The following is a 13,580-nucleotide window of genomic DNA, read 5'->3' as shown; positions in this document are numbered from 1 at the left end:
CGGGGTGCTGCAGGCACAGACATGTCAGATTCTCTCCACACATACACAAATGTTCTGCACCTTGCTTTTTTCTTTTCGTAGATCTTGGAGATTCTTTTCTATACATACGCATTGCTCTCTTGCTCTAATAACTGTGGAGTACTCCATGGTTTGGATGAACCACAATTTAACCAATTCCCTACTGACAGGCATTGAAGGTACACACGACATGAAGCACACTAGGGAAAAATATCTTAGCAGACAGAAATACAGGCTCCAGAGACACACTGCCTTGGTCTGAGGTGCAATTATGCCACCTGCTCACGTTGCGACCCTGGTTACCCACCTCTCTGCACCCATAAAGTGAGCCTGGTAATGCCCAATCCAGAAAGTTGTGAGGAACAAACAAATTTCTGTATGTAAATCCCAGCACAGCGGCCGGCACAGGGTGGGAGGAGGTGTGGCAAGTGGGGCAAAGAGCCAACACTGGGGGAAAATGAAGACCATTGGGATCGGAGGTAAAAGGACAGACAGCAAGTCTGATAACAAGAAAGACATGACGGGTAAGTGTGAACCTTTATAAAAGTATGAAAGGAGCAGTGGGGAGACAGGATAGTGCCATCACCATCACCAAACACAGTATGTTCATATAAGAGAACAAGTCTCCTCAATAACAGGAGGTGTGACAGGAAGGTCACACGTGAAGGGGAGACCCAGGTTTACTTTAAGGCAGAAGGTAGGGTATTCTGCAGAGTCAGAGTAGGTGTGAGGAGGAAGGTGGAGAAGGCTATAAGGAAAGAGAATCCCAGAGGGTACAGTGGAAAAGTAAAGATTTAGGGGGGGGGGGGGGAAGAGGAGAATCAGTAATGGAGAAAGAGAAAAGGATAAAGAAGAAAAAAGGACACTGAGGGATGGCTTACCTTTCCCTTAATAACCAAGTATCACAGACATAAAAGACCCAGTTGGAAGTGACTAGCTTCAAATAGCGTAATTGTTAGGGCAGGTGTGGTGTCCTAATCTCTGAAGATGTCACAAAGGCCCTGGCAGTGGGCTGGGGCTCTCACAGAAGTTTGGGGTGCAGAGTCAAAAACCTGGGGGATCACAGGTCCTAGAGAGGGGCTCTGTGTCACCCTGGTTAGGCAGAAGGCAAAGGCTCCACGAAGTAAGGAGAGGAGGTTATCTGTCTACAAGACTCTTAAGATATGAATATTCTTCAGCTTACACATCCTAATGTAAAGCTTCAGGGCACACAATATGAAATGGTGTCCTAAAAGGCACCATCCTTTGAAGTGATTTATATCAGTGTCTCAAGTTGGGCTGAACAAATCAAAGATGTAATTCTCACATCAATCAGCTGCCAAGAACAGACTGTCGGATAAGGTACAACCTGACCAGGACATTTTAAACCATTTTTAGCGAAGAGTCATTATCCAACCACATACATATATTTTTTTAAATTTTTTTTTCAACGTTTTTTATTTATTTTTGGGACAGAGAGACAGAGCATGAACGGGGGAGGGGCAGAGAGAGAGGGAGACACAGAATCGGAAACAGGCTCCAGGCTCCGAGCCATCAGCCCAGAGCCTGACGCGGGGCTCGAACTCACAGACCGCGAGATCGTGACCTGGCTGAAGTCGGACGCTTAACCGACTGCGCCACCCAGGCGCCCCTTAAATGAACATATTGTCAGAGGATCACAATATGAAGACTGTGAAAACTGTTTATCAACCAAGAGTGTCCCAGTATCAGGGCATGAGATGTTCACTTTAACTTTGGTGAGGAAACATGTGGGTATTTTGCTCTTTAGTTAACATCTGACATCCACTGATCCGTGTTCTCTTCCAAAGATCTACTCATGGTGTAAGATTTAATTCCTTGGTGTCTCAAATTGCAAGGATATTGGAATCTGAAAGGAAACAAATAATTAGCAGATGTATGGAATTTAAAGCATGATCCGTAAATCTTGTAATGGAAAATCTGCCTCTAAATAAGAATAGCCATTCTTGACATGAAAGTACTTAGATGCATGCATACATAAAGCATTCAAAAGTATATTCTAAGAGGTTATCTTCTAAGAGATTCAGACTAGACAGGCTATGGTTACACAGGTGGGCCCAAGAGAATTTGCCACTCTAGCTGTGGGTGCGTATTCTTTAAACATGCTTGCTTGTAGCCCCCGTTCCATGTGGAACAGTCAGATTCCACAGAATAGTCAGATTTCATGTGGATTTGGTATTCTGGTAGGCAGGGATTACTGACCAAGTAGACTAGATGTACACTCTAATTCTGTCAACAGGTGGCAGCATGAATAATTCTTCAATTTAGAAAGAACTGCAATAAATTGTGGTATACTTTTATTTTCACTAAAAGTAATCCTGAAACACATATTTTCTAAATGACTAACAAGCAGAATCCCAGTCTCCCTAGATAACCTAATCCAAGTGAATATATTCCATTAATTGTTGAGGAAACCAGAAAATCCAACAGGCAAAGCAAAATATCGAACACATTTAAGCCCAGAGAGCTTGCTTTCCTCCCTGTAACGACACATAGGAGACTGCTCACTCCATCACGTGGTTTCTCACCAGGAGTACAGAAAACCTACCTCATGCTTCCATACTAAGCTGTCCCCTCTCCCTCATAGCCTAGAAAAGCTACCATGTCCTGCTTAATCAAATAGCCAATCCACGTTGAAAGCTGAAATTTCATACAGTTAAATTTCTCCCAAAATCCGCCATGCTATATCACTAATTATGGTGCCTACAGGTTATTTTTTAGACAGCCTCCCTCCCAAAAAAGATTCACCATGTGCAGGAAGATGTCGCTAAATCCCTGACGTGCCAGCCACCGGGCCTTGGCATCTGCTCCTCTCAGCCATGCCAAGAGCCTGAGGGAGGGCCGGTGAAGCAGGAGGTGCCACAGCAACAAGCTGAGACAGTGGAGGGGAATGGGGAACTAGGACACTTCTGTTTTTCTAATTTGTTGTGCATTCATTCCAGAGGAAGGGCAGAGAGCCAGAGTCCACCACCACATTCCCAGGCAGAAAAGCAAGCCCTCTGCTTGATGGAAATAGAAGCGCAGTTTTAAAGGGCAACTTCTAACATCCGCCTGGGACTGGCAACGTATGAAAAGGCCACACAACACCAGGCCCCCTTCCTATGTGCATTAGGATCTGGGGCCAGCACGGTTGCTTCTGACCAGCCATCTCTTCCCAGCTGTTGGGAAAGCAAGAACCAAGTTAAAAATATGTAAGCCATAATCCATCACAATTAATCACTGAATGATTAACTGAAGTTCAAAGCAGGTAGTTATTCTACCATAGTCTTCCCTAACACAGGGGCATTCAAACTATTCATACCACCAAGCAGAAGCCTCACTAGCAACTTAAAATTAATCACCGTCAAAACCTGCTCGATGAAGGCCTTTTCCGTCTTACATCTTATAACTACCTTATCTGTTTGCACAATATTTACTTGTATGTGTATCCAAGACCTCCATATTCCACTTCTTCCAGTTTTTATTAACAGATGGTGAAAAGACTAAGACACAGCTGTGCTCCAGATGTTGGCAAACAAGAGCTTAAGCTACATCATATCACTTTGTGAGCTCCACATTTCCCACTGTGCTGAGAGCTTAGGACCTACTTCCTGCTCACTGAAATCTTCCAGGGACACTTGGAACTCTTCTATTATGTATCTTAGAGTTGTAATAAATAGTTCCTGCTCTCAAGGAGCTCATAGGTTAGTAGTAAATGATTTAAAAACCTGGACATGCTATAATCACTACTTCGGGATCCACTGATAGAAGACATACTACAGAAAATTTGGGTTTAAACCGTAAGTTTGGATCTTCTAAGTGGCTTAGTTAAAAGATGAATTCCTGGGGCGCCTGGGTGGCACAGTCGGTTAAGCGTCCGACTTCAGCCAGGTCACGATCTCGTGGTCCGTGGGTTCGAGCCCCGCGTCAGGCTCTGGGCTGATGGCTCGGAGCCTGGAGCCTGTTTCCGATTCTGTGTCTCCCTCTCTCTCTGCCCCTCCCCTGTTCATGCTCTGTCTTTCTCTGTCCCAAAAATAAATAAACATTGGGAAAAAAAAATTTAAAAATTAAAAAAATAAAATAAATAAATAAAAGATGAATTCCTATTAGGCAGGGATTCTTGGGGAAATCCCCAAATGGTGTTGAGGTCCTCTGGCATCAGTGCAATGATTTTTCCCGTTTAAGGATATAGATGAAACTCATAGCTTATAACCTGTGTTCTTAAACAAGTTAAAAATTATGGAGCCCTTTTGTCAGTAAAGGAATATGCATACTGCATTGAAGAAGGAGCTGTTAACTGTAAATCCTTTGCTTAAAGGCCCTTCTCTTTAAGAATTTTGTTTACCTATTATATGGGGACCCAAGTCCCAATATAAACAAATTAAAGGATAACTGGTCCCACTATATCTCACTTGAGACAAAAGGAACTTGTAAGTGATTTCACCACAGGCCCATATTTTTGCCCCAAATAAAAGAACAGAGGCTGAGTATGGCCCACCATGGGCTCAGCTCCCAGGTATATGGTGTACATATACATGGTAGGTGAGACCTACCATCAGACAAGTATTTATAAGCTTTTTCTACATGTCAAACATAATTGTAGGTACAGGAAGGTATAAAATATCAACATTTAGATCAATCTGTAAGTTACATGATTATAAGGTAAGAAGAAAGAATGAAATGGGTAGACAGGATGGTACCAGAAGGACTCGGCAAGGAGGGGATATCTGAGTAAAGATGTGAATGGAGCATCCTCATGACCATCTCAAGGCACAGTGCTGCAGGTAGAGGGCACAGGGAGTGCAAAGGCCTGGCAGCATTAGCACATACAGCACATAAATGTAAGGAAACTGTCACGTCATTAGGGAATAAAAACAAAGTTTTGCCCTCCCTTGCCCTCAAGAAAAGAGGTCTGAACATAGATGAAGGCAAAAGGAAACACAAAAAACATGAAACTTTAAAATATGATAAAGACAAAGAATATTCAATAATATCCACTGTAAGTGGATATATTTTCTTAAAATAGAAAAACTGAACAAAAGGACAAAAAAGATATAATGCAGGAGAACTTTCCTGAAAGGAAAAGAACTGAATTAGAGATCAAAAGGACACAGTACCTATAGGAGGGAGGACAAGAAACAACACTGAGATGGTCTATTTACTTCAAGTATGAGGAAACAATTCTTCAGGAAGTCTATACAGGAAGAAAAAAAAAATCATAGTCAAAAGTCACACTGGCCTCAGGGCTTTGCAGAGCAATAATCCAGGTCGGAACAAGATGAAACAGAGGCTGCAAAGTGCCGAAGGACACAGGGGTCACTCAGGAATATCATGGCCAGCTGAACCTGCTGAATGATGAGGAGACGTTCTCAAACGTGAAAACTCAGGGAAGAGGGCATCACATGAGCCCCTCTGTTACAATGGAGGGAAGGAAGGAGGGAAAGAACAGCAGGAGGAAATTATCCAGTAAGATCCAGCTGACCACGGTAATGATGAATGGAAAAGCTGTGGTAAAAAGTAGCACAGCTTTATTCAGACATAATTCATATGCCAAACAATTCACTTGTTTCAAGTGAATAATTTGATGGTTTCTAGTCTATTTACAGAAGTAACGAGAAGAATAGTCAAAATAAAAGAAACAGAGATGTGGTACTGTGTGAGAAAACCAGGCCACAGAATTCATTTAAATCTTTTAGATGTAAGACAAAAAAAAAAATTGGAAATTCAGGTTACAGAAGAAAACTTATAATAGATTTTAGCAACAAAAACCATTGAAAACTGAGACGGAGGGAGGGGAAAAGAGGTGGGAGGAAGCCTAAGTACATTAATCCTCTTACTGTTCACTGAAGAAAGACAATATCTCTCTGTCTCAATTTGAAGTATGAAATAAAAAAACAAATATGTCAACTCCTAATGGCTTTCATAATCTTAAAGAGCTCTCCCAAGAATATCCTGGGTGATGAAGAAAGATTTTATCTGAAATTCAGTAATAATTCCTTCAGGTTCACTTTAGCTCTGCTATTGTTAAACTTAAGTAAAATTAAATATTTTTAAAAGTACATCAAGTATGGGAGCCGCACTTACACACTTTCAGGTACCTATGTGCGTGAGGAGGGGTCTAGAATGACAGGTTCTCAACTGTTAACCCTGATTATTCCTGGCTACTGGGATTTTAGGTGACTAGCTCCTTTCCCTTATATTTTGCCATATGGCTTGAATGCTTTATAGTAATCATGTACCATTTTTATAAAGTCAGTGTCAAATGATTAAATTCTCTGCACTTTTCCCACATCTTACTCTCCTCTTAACCCTAATCAACTTGTTACCTTCCCAAAATCTGGGTTTTTCTTCCTAGTACTAGGGCAGTCATCAGAGTTTTATATTGTTTTGTTTTATATTAGTAGATAAGGTTTAATGGAGGCTGGGGAATTTTGTTTAGTTCTACTTTCCCCAGGTGTACTTAATGAGGGATGAATATGATGATCTTTGCTTATTAAAATGACATTTTTAAGTTTATCAGCCATTTATTAATGAAATGCTAAGTTCTAACATCTGTATCAGCATCAACATGTGGTTGTATGTATATACAACATCGGTACATAATAACACGTACTATCATGTGACCACCTACTACGTTTTAGGATTCCACTAAGAGCGTCATATTTGTTAGCCAATCCTCGCGAACCTATGCCATACATACTGCTACTAATTCTATGGATGAGGAAAAAGAATCCAAGAAAAGTAAGTTTGCTTGCTCAAGACTACACAGCTAATAAATTACATAATGATATTCAGTTATAAGTCCGAGCTTTTTCCACCACATTACTGTTCTGATATAGTGCTGTGTATTTAGTAAATGCCCAGCATTTGTTTCATTAACAAACTAGAAAAAAGGATGCCTGAGTGGCACAGTTAAGCATCTGACTCTTGACCTTGGCTCAGGTCATGATCTCACAGTTTGTGAGTCTGAGCCCCACATTGGGCTTTTGCACTGATGGAGCAGTGCTTGGGATTCTGTCTCTCCTTCTCTCTGTCCCTCCCACACTTGTGCTCTTGCTCTCCCTCAAAATAAATAAATAATTTTTTTTAATTTGAAAAAAAAAAAAAACCTAGCAAAGTATGCTTTAGATGCTTTGGATAAAGCTTTGCAATGAATGTTCTCAATCCATCCAATTCCCAAGATACCTGTTTCATAAATTAGGGAAGGAGGCTCTCCTTCCATCTAAAATTAGGATTTGAAGACAGCTTCATCCTATGCCTTACTTTATAGACTTCTAATTAAGTGGCAACAGCAAAGGGGCTAAGTGTATCTTAAAGTGTATGAGACATGCCCAAATAGAGAGAAATCACAGTTTAATATCTAAAGTAGATCTAAACATGTTAAAAATTAAGTTAATTTTAAAGTGTTGGTTAAAAAGTTAAAAAATAAGTTATTCTTTCAAACTCAAAGTTTTACATTTTAAGCTTCCTAACTCATTTCTAATATTAACTTTGATGTTGGGGCGCCTGGGTGGCTCAGTCGGTTAAGCGTCCAACTTCTGCTCAAGTCATGATCTCGCAGTTTGTGAGCTCGAGCCCCACATCGGGCTCTGTGCTGACAGCTCGAGAGTCTGGAGCCTGCTTCGGATTCTGTGTCTCCCTCTCCCTCTGCCCCTCCCCTGCTTGTGCTCTGTCCCTCAAAAATGAATAAATGTAAAAAAAAAAAAAATTAGGATTGACTTTGATGTTTATTCAATGCCCTGTATTTGAATTTCATGAAGTGTTTAACTTTTGCCCCCACCCACTTTTCTGACCTCATATGCTCATGTTTTCAGCTCTAGAATTATCCAATTACCTGTGGTTTCCAGAATACACCATGCTGTTTTGCATATAGTGATCCCTCCACCTAGAAGATTAAGGTTTTATTCTCACTTTCAAAACTTAGTTCTTGCTGTCACCTTCTCCAGGAAGCCTTCCATTTAACAGCTGCCTCCCTCACCCCTAAGATAGGGTCAATTCCTTTCTCCTGGGTGCTACCTCTCACCTTTTACCCCCTCCACTGGGGCTCCCAAGGTCCTAGACTGCAGTTATTTATTCAGCATTTGCTCCTCCTGGACTAAGCTCAGAAAATATGCTATTCCCTCCTCAGACAGACCAATGCCAAGCTCATCAAGACGCACCATAAAATGTATAACTCAATTTGCGTTTTGATCTCTGAACCAAGTTTTTCTAGGGTGTGTTCAAATATCTGTATACATATGTTTTCCATATGGCCCTTAATGCTTACTTGTTAAAATCTAGTCATTCTCTGGAAACACAGAGCGAATAAACAAACTCAGAGTTGCCTGCCATATTAAAATTGTTCCCCATCCCAAGACAGCAGTCGGATCACGCAGAAGAAAAAAGTCACCAGAAATGGACATGGGAACAGGGTCTCAGGAGAGAATCCAACCAAATGAACAAGAGAAGATACCCAAGGCTTTATTTTACCATGTTTTTCAGTCCGATCCTCTGAGCTCATACAAACACCAAGGACACTGAAAGTAGGGAAGTCATAGAATAAAAACAAAGTTCTTATAGGTTAGATTTAAATCACAGAAATCAAAGGCAATCCTCATTGCCTAGGGCAGCATAAAAGCTGAATCACCACTAGATTCTAAATGCCAAGAAGGCCAGGTCCCACCTAGTATGTTGCTCTATTGTGGTGTCTTGACAGTGCCTGGCACAGAGTTGGTGCTCAATAAATACTCAGTTGTAGGAAAAATTATGAAGACTCAGAACCGAAAGAAATTTGCACAATCGCCTGGGACCATTAACAAAGAGGCTGCACTAGCTTTAATGAAATCAATAGCTAGACATAAAGTCTGAACAGGCTCCGCTCTTTGGATAAGGTATATCACAAGATGAGAGTGTGCTAAATTTCAAGTCAGGCGTGACCAAAATGACTTTTCATAACCTAACCTTGCTGAGTAATGGTCTTTTCCTGTGTAACTCGACCAATATTATTGTTTAGTTTCATTGATTTATTTTTTAAGTTTCATTTAAAGTATACACAGATACCATTTCTTCTTTTTGCCCATCTTCCCTTGGTGAAGTCATGTGTTCTCCCCTAGTACAATATTCAACCTGAAACTAATGACATGTCTACAAATCCTTTCATTTAAGAATATCTGAATATTTAGTAATGTTACAAAGTATAATCAAAAGCAGGTATAATTCCTTCTTCCAAGAAGATGATAAAAAATGTCAAGTTTGTTTTAAAAACAGAATTTTACAGATGCTCTATTCTGGAGGTGACTATTACGGCTACATGGCTACGTAGTTTGGTTTCCTACCATCCACCAATTACTTGGTTACCAAGGGCTCTGAGTAAGTATGTACCTTGGAAATACTGCAGATCTGAGATCATTTAACTCTCAGGGCAAACACACACAAACACTGCACACATTCAAGCAACTCTGACTTCTGGTAAAAAAAAAAAAAAAAATTCCAGAATTATCTACAGAAAGCCCTAGTTATTAGCATTCAACATTGCGCTGAACCACAAATGAAACATACAACCACAGACTAATGATAACTCTCATTCCAAAGGGATCTTTGTTCCAATGAAAGGCTTAAATTATATTCCACTCATTATTCTAAAATTTAATATTTTTTTATGAAACCAAACTGTGACAACCAATTTTAAATATTTTGATGCCTCACCTAAAATCGTATGGTAGACAATTCTGTTACTTCTTGTTACCTGTAGATAAATTAGGAAGGAGTCTGAGAACTTGCAGGCTACTATTTAAATACACAGGTTGGCAATCAAATTTAGAAATGAAAACCCCTATTACCAACACATCTCCCTACCGGCCCCACCCAGCTGCCAGCCCTATTTTTAAAAAGTGAAGAATTTATATTTGTTTTAAAGAGATGGTTACTGTTCTCTAGCTATTTCACCTAATAAGTAGTAAATACTTTCTTTATATGAAACTAGAAAAAAAAAACATGCATGGTTTTATAACAAAATTAGAAAGCTTGCAGCACATTCCATTCTTCTAGTAGAATATTTGTCTTAAAAATTAAAGAAAACTTTTAAAAACTGTTCTCACACATTCAACTTCTAAGGACATAAAAGATAGAGGGAGAGAAAGAAAAAAGGAGAAAAGCCCCCACAGATGTATACAAGTATTAACACATAAAACAGTGTTTCTTACTCAGCTGGAGAGAAAACTGCAAAGGTAAGATACAGCTGAACTATCTTTAGCAAGGACATAGCTGACCAAACCACACAGCACTCAGGCACCCCATCCACCAACCCCTCCTGGCCTTCCCTTGGCTTGCGTCCACTCTACTTGTTTCCACCCACCATTTGCAGATGCCTCTCTACAGACATATGGACCAAGATGATGAGTCATCTGTCATCCAGAATTCTTTTCTCGACCTTTGCACATTCAATCACCTTTAGCACACTCAACAGGCACGTCCTCCACAGAGCATGTGCCCTGTAACATAAGGAGTTTAAGGCTGAACACAGAATGAGGCATTCTTAACACTCCTCACTTTGCCAAATGGATTTATTCCAGAGCTTTAAAGGAAAATCACAACTGAAAAAGTGACCAGATGGGTCTTCAAGGAGAAAGATACAAACTAAATCAGCCATGATACTGACGCACTTCACTAAAAACAGGCCTGTGATGTAAAAGAACTTTAGTTATTCTCCCTGAGAGGAATAGTTATGGCAAAAGCAAAACACAGAAGCATTCCATAACTAAAACTGACCTTCAATTTCACATGGCTAAATATTTTTTAAATTATTCCTGTACTTAACACTTCATGTAGTCACCAAAAAAACAAAAACAAAAAAAACATTCAGGACCTGTATACCACTTAGGACAGATAATAATAGCATATCTATATAGCACTTATTATATATGGCAAGCATTCTTTTAAGAACATTACATATATTCACTTCATCCCTACAAACCCTTTCCTAATCCCTGTTTTCCATGAGGAATAAAATGCCCACAGAGGTAAAATAATTTGCCCAAGGTCACAGACTGTCAGTAAATGGCAGAGCTGGGATTCAAACGGGCAGTCTGGCACCTAACTGGGGTTAGTGGTTATTACACTAACCACCTTTCCAAAGGAGTTTAATATAGACAATCCTTTTTTAAAACAAAGTTTACACTAAAACTACAGAAGTTTGCTTTGCAAGGTGACAAGCTTTACAATTAAAGAATTTAAACCAGAGAAATTATAGTCAGGTGGTGGCAAAGTCAAAGTTTACCCATCATGGCAAACACCTAGACACTGTGGAGGACTACATTTTGTGAGTCAATGTGTCACGCCTGGAGAAATTCAAGTGGCCTAGAGAAGCGCAAAGCAGGTGATGACAGTCAAGAAACAAAAAGTGCAAACCTCCGTGAGCAATAAAAGCCAGGAGGCACCTGGCTGGCTCAGTCAGTAGAACATGTGGACTCTATATCTCAAGTTGTGAATTGGAGCCCCACGTTGGGTATAGAGATTACTTGAAAAATTAAAATCTCTAAAAAAGAAAACTCCAGGGGTGCCTGGGTGGCTCAACTGGTTAAGTGAGTTTGGCTCCTGATCTCAGCTCAGGTCTTGATCCCACACTCTTCTTGAATCCAAGCCCTGTATGAAGACAAAAGAGAGAAGAGACGAGACGAGACGAGATGAGACAAGACCAGATGAGACGAGACCAGACGAGAAGAGAGAAAAGAAAAGAAAAGAAAAGAAAAGAAAAGAAAAGAAAAGAAAAGAAAAGAAAAGAAAAGAAAAGAAAAGAAAAGAAAAGAAAAGAAAAGAAAAGGAAGAGAAAAGAGAAGAGAAGAAGAGAAGAGAAGAGAAGAGAAGAGGAGAGGAGAGGAGAGGAGAGGAGAGGAGAGGAGAGGAGAGGAGAGGAGAGAAGAGAAGAGAAGAGAAGAGAAGAGAAGAGAAGAGAAGAGAAGAGAAGAGAAAAAAAAAAAGAAAGGCAAGGTAAGGGAAGGAAGGAAGGGAGGGAGGGAGGGAGGGAGGGAGGGAAGGAAAAAAAAGAAAACCACAGGGCTGTAGTAGCTAACCTCACTCATAACTCCTGTCAATTTTTCCCCCTCAATCCATTCTCTCCTGGATGGTGCCTCTTTTCCATCCTACCACCATTGCCCAAATTCAGGCTTTCAACATCCCATGGTCCAAATATTCCAACAGTCTTGTATTTGGCTTCTAGCCTCCACCTCGTCCCTGCCCCACCACCTACTCTCTCCTCTGCTAACAGAACAGTCTTTCTGAGACACAAATCTGATCATGTTATGGCCCTAATTAACTTTTCAATGGTCCTGGGAGCAAACAATTTCTGGTTCCACCATCTTTGTACTGAATCAAACACCATCCGCTCCAGGATTTCCCCTGCCTGCCTCTGCTTGCAGGCCCAGGAAAATACTAAGCTATGCCATCCTTTTCTTACCTAGTTCACATGCCCTTCTGCAGAGAACATCTGCCTTCCAACCCCCATTCATCAACCTGCGGAACCTCTATTTATCTCTTTTTCCATAATATTGTTCCAGTACCCCCTCTCACTACCAGAACATAATTTTCTTCTCTGTATCTGCGGGGTACCCATATATATGCTTCTATTCTGCTATCAGTAACTATTTTACTGATTCCCCTACTGTGATAGGGACAGTGTCTTAGCATCTTATCAACAGCACCTAGTAATTTCTGACACACAAGAGGAGCTTTATTCATTATTGCCCAATGAATAAGAGGATGCCTTTTGTAGGCCATTATAGCCTTTCTCTCAGCAAAAGTTTTAAATTCAATCCACCAGTTCCCTCTAGTCCCATGAGAACAGAGTTCCAAATGTTTAAATCCAAAGTCCAGAAAGACATGATCTACTTTATAGTCAACTGTTCAGAAAACCTACAAAGTGAGGAATACATGTTAAATAATAGTTCACAATGAATGCTCCACAGAACAAACCTTGTAGGTTCTTGGTGAGTGTTGGGAATGAGGTGGGGGATTCTAAAATCAAATAAATTCAGAAAATGCCTCATGATGTCTCCTTCTGTGAAGAGTTAAATTGCATTATATTAAAGTTTCAATGAAGTCCTAAAGTAAAGAAAACGTGTTTAACTTTGGCACTTACTACCTTTGAGCAGTTAGCTAAAGCCTACTTTGCCTCAGTCTTCTAATCTATTAAATGGGAATAACAGTATCTACTTCTTACAGTATTGTAGGGATTGAATGAAAAAATATCAGGTGTTCCAAACAATGCTTGCACACAATAAGTACTCAATAAATGCTAGCAACTTTTAATATTTAACTTGACACATCTGCTTTCTTGTCTAGCAATTACTAACACTGCACACTACACACTTTGAGAAACACTGATAGACAATAAAGACCGCACCATACTAGTCATTTTGGAGACTCATGGTTCCAGACTTTAGGAGAAATATAGCCAATCTCATAGTTTAAATGTAGGGAATTCATCTGGCTTCTCTGTGGCTGGCAAACATCAAGGTTTCAACTGTCACAACTTCCTGAAGCTTCAGTTTCACAAAATTAATATGGGATTGAGTGCCTTGTGTGAACTAAAA

The 13,580-nt window shown here is 40.2% G+C and overlaps 1 protein-coding gene and 1 long non-coding RNA gene across 7 annotated transcripts in view; both read right to left on the bottom strand.

Annotated features, from left to right (window-relative positions):
- The window catches only part of AK4 (adenylate kinase 4), a 75,886-nt gene that overhangs the window by 18,897 nt on the left and 43,409 nt on the right, over positions 1–13,580 (bottom strand). The gene's annotated exons all lie outside the window — the stretch shown is intronic.
- LOC147578079 (uncharacterized) lies at positions 1,650–11,808 on the bottom strand. The gene is made up of 2 exons (XR_015254761.1): positions 9,700–11,808; positions 1,650–1,885 (listed from the first exon to the last, which is right to left on the bottom strand). It is a non-coding gene; the product is annotated as an uncharacterized LOC147578079 (long non-coding RNA).

Source organism: Puma concolor, chromosome C1 (assembly GCF_028749965.1).
Source record: "Puma concolor isolate L17-30 chromosome C1, mPumCon1.1.hap2, whole genome shotgun sequence".
Taxonomy (NCBI): Eukaryota; Metazoa; Chordata; class Mammalia; order Carnivora; family Felidae; genus Puma; species Puma concolor.
Note: the sequence above shows the minus strand (reverse complement) of the source record. Positions and strands in the feature narration are given on the sequence as shown.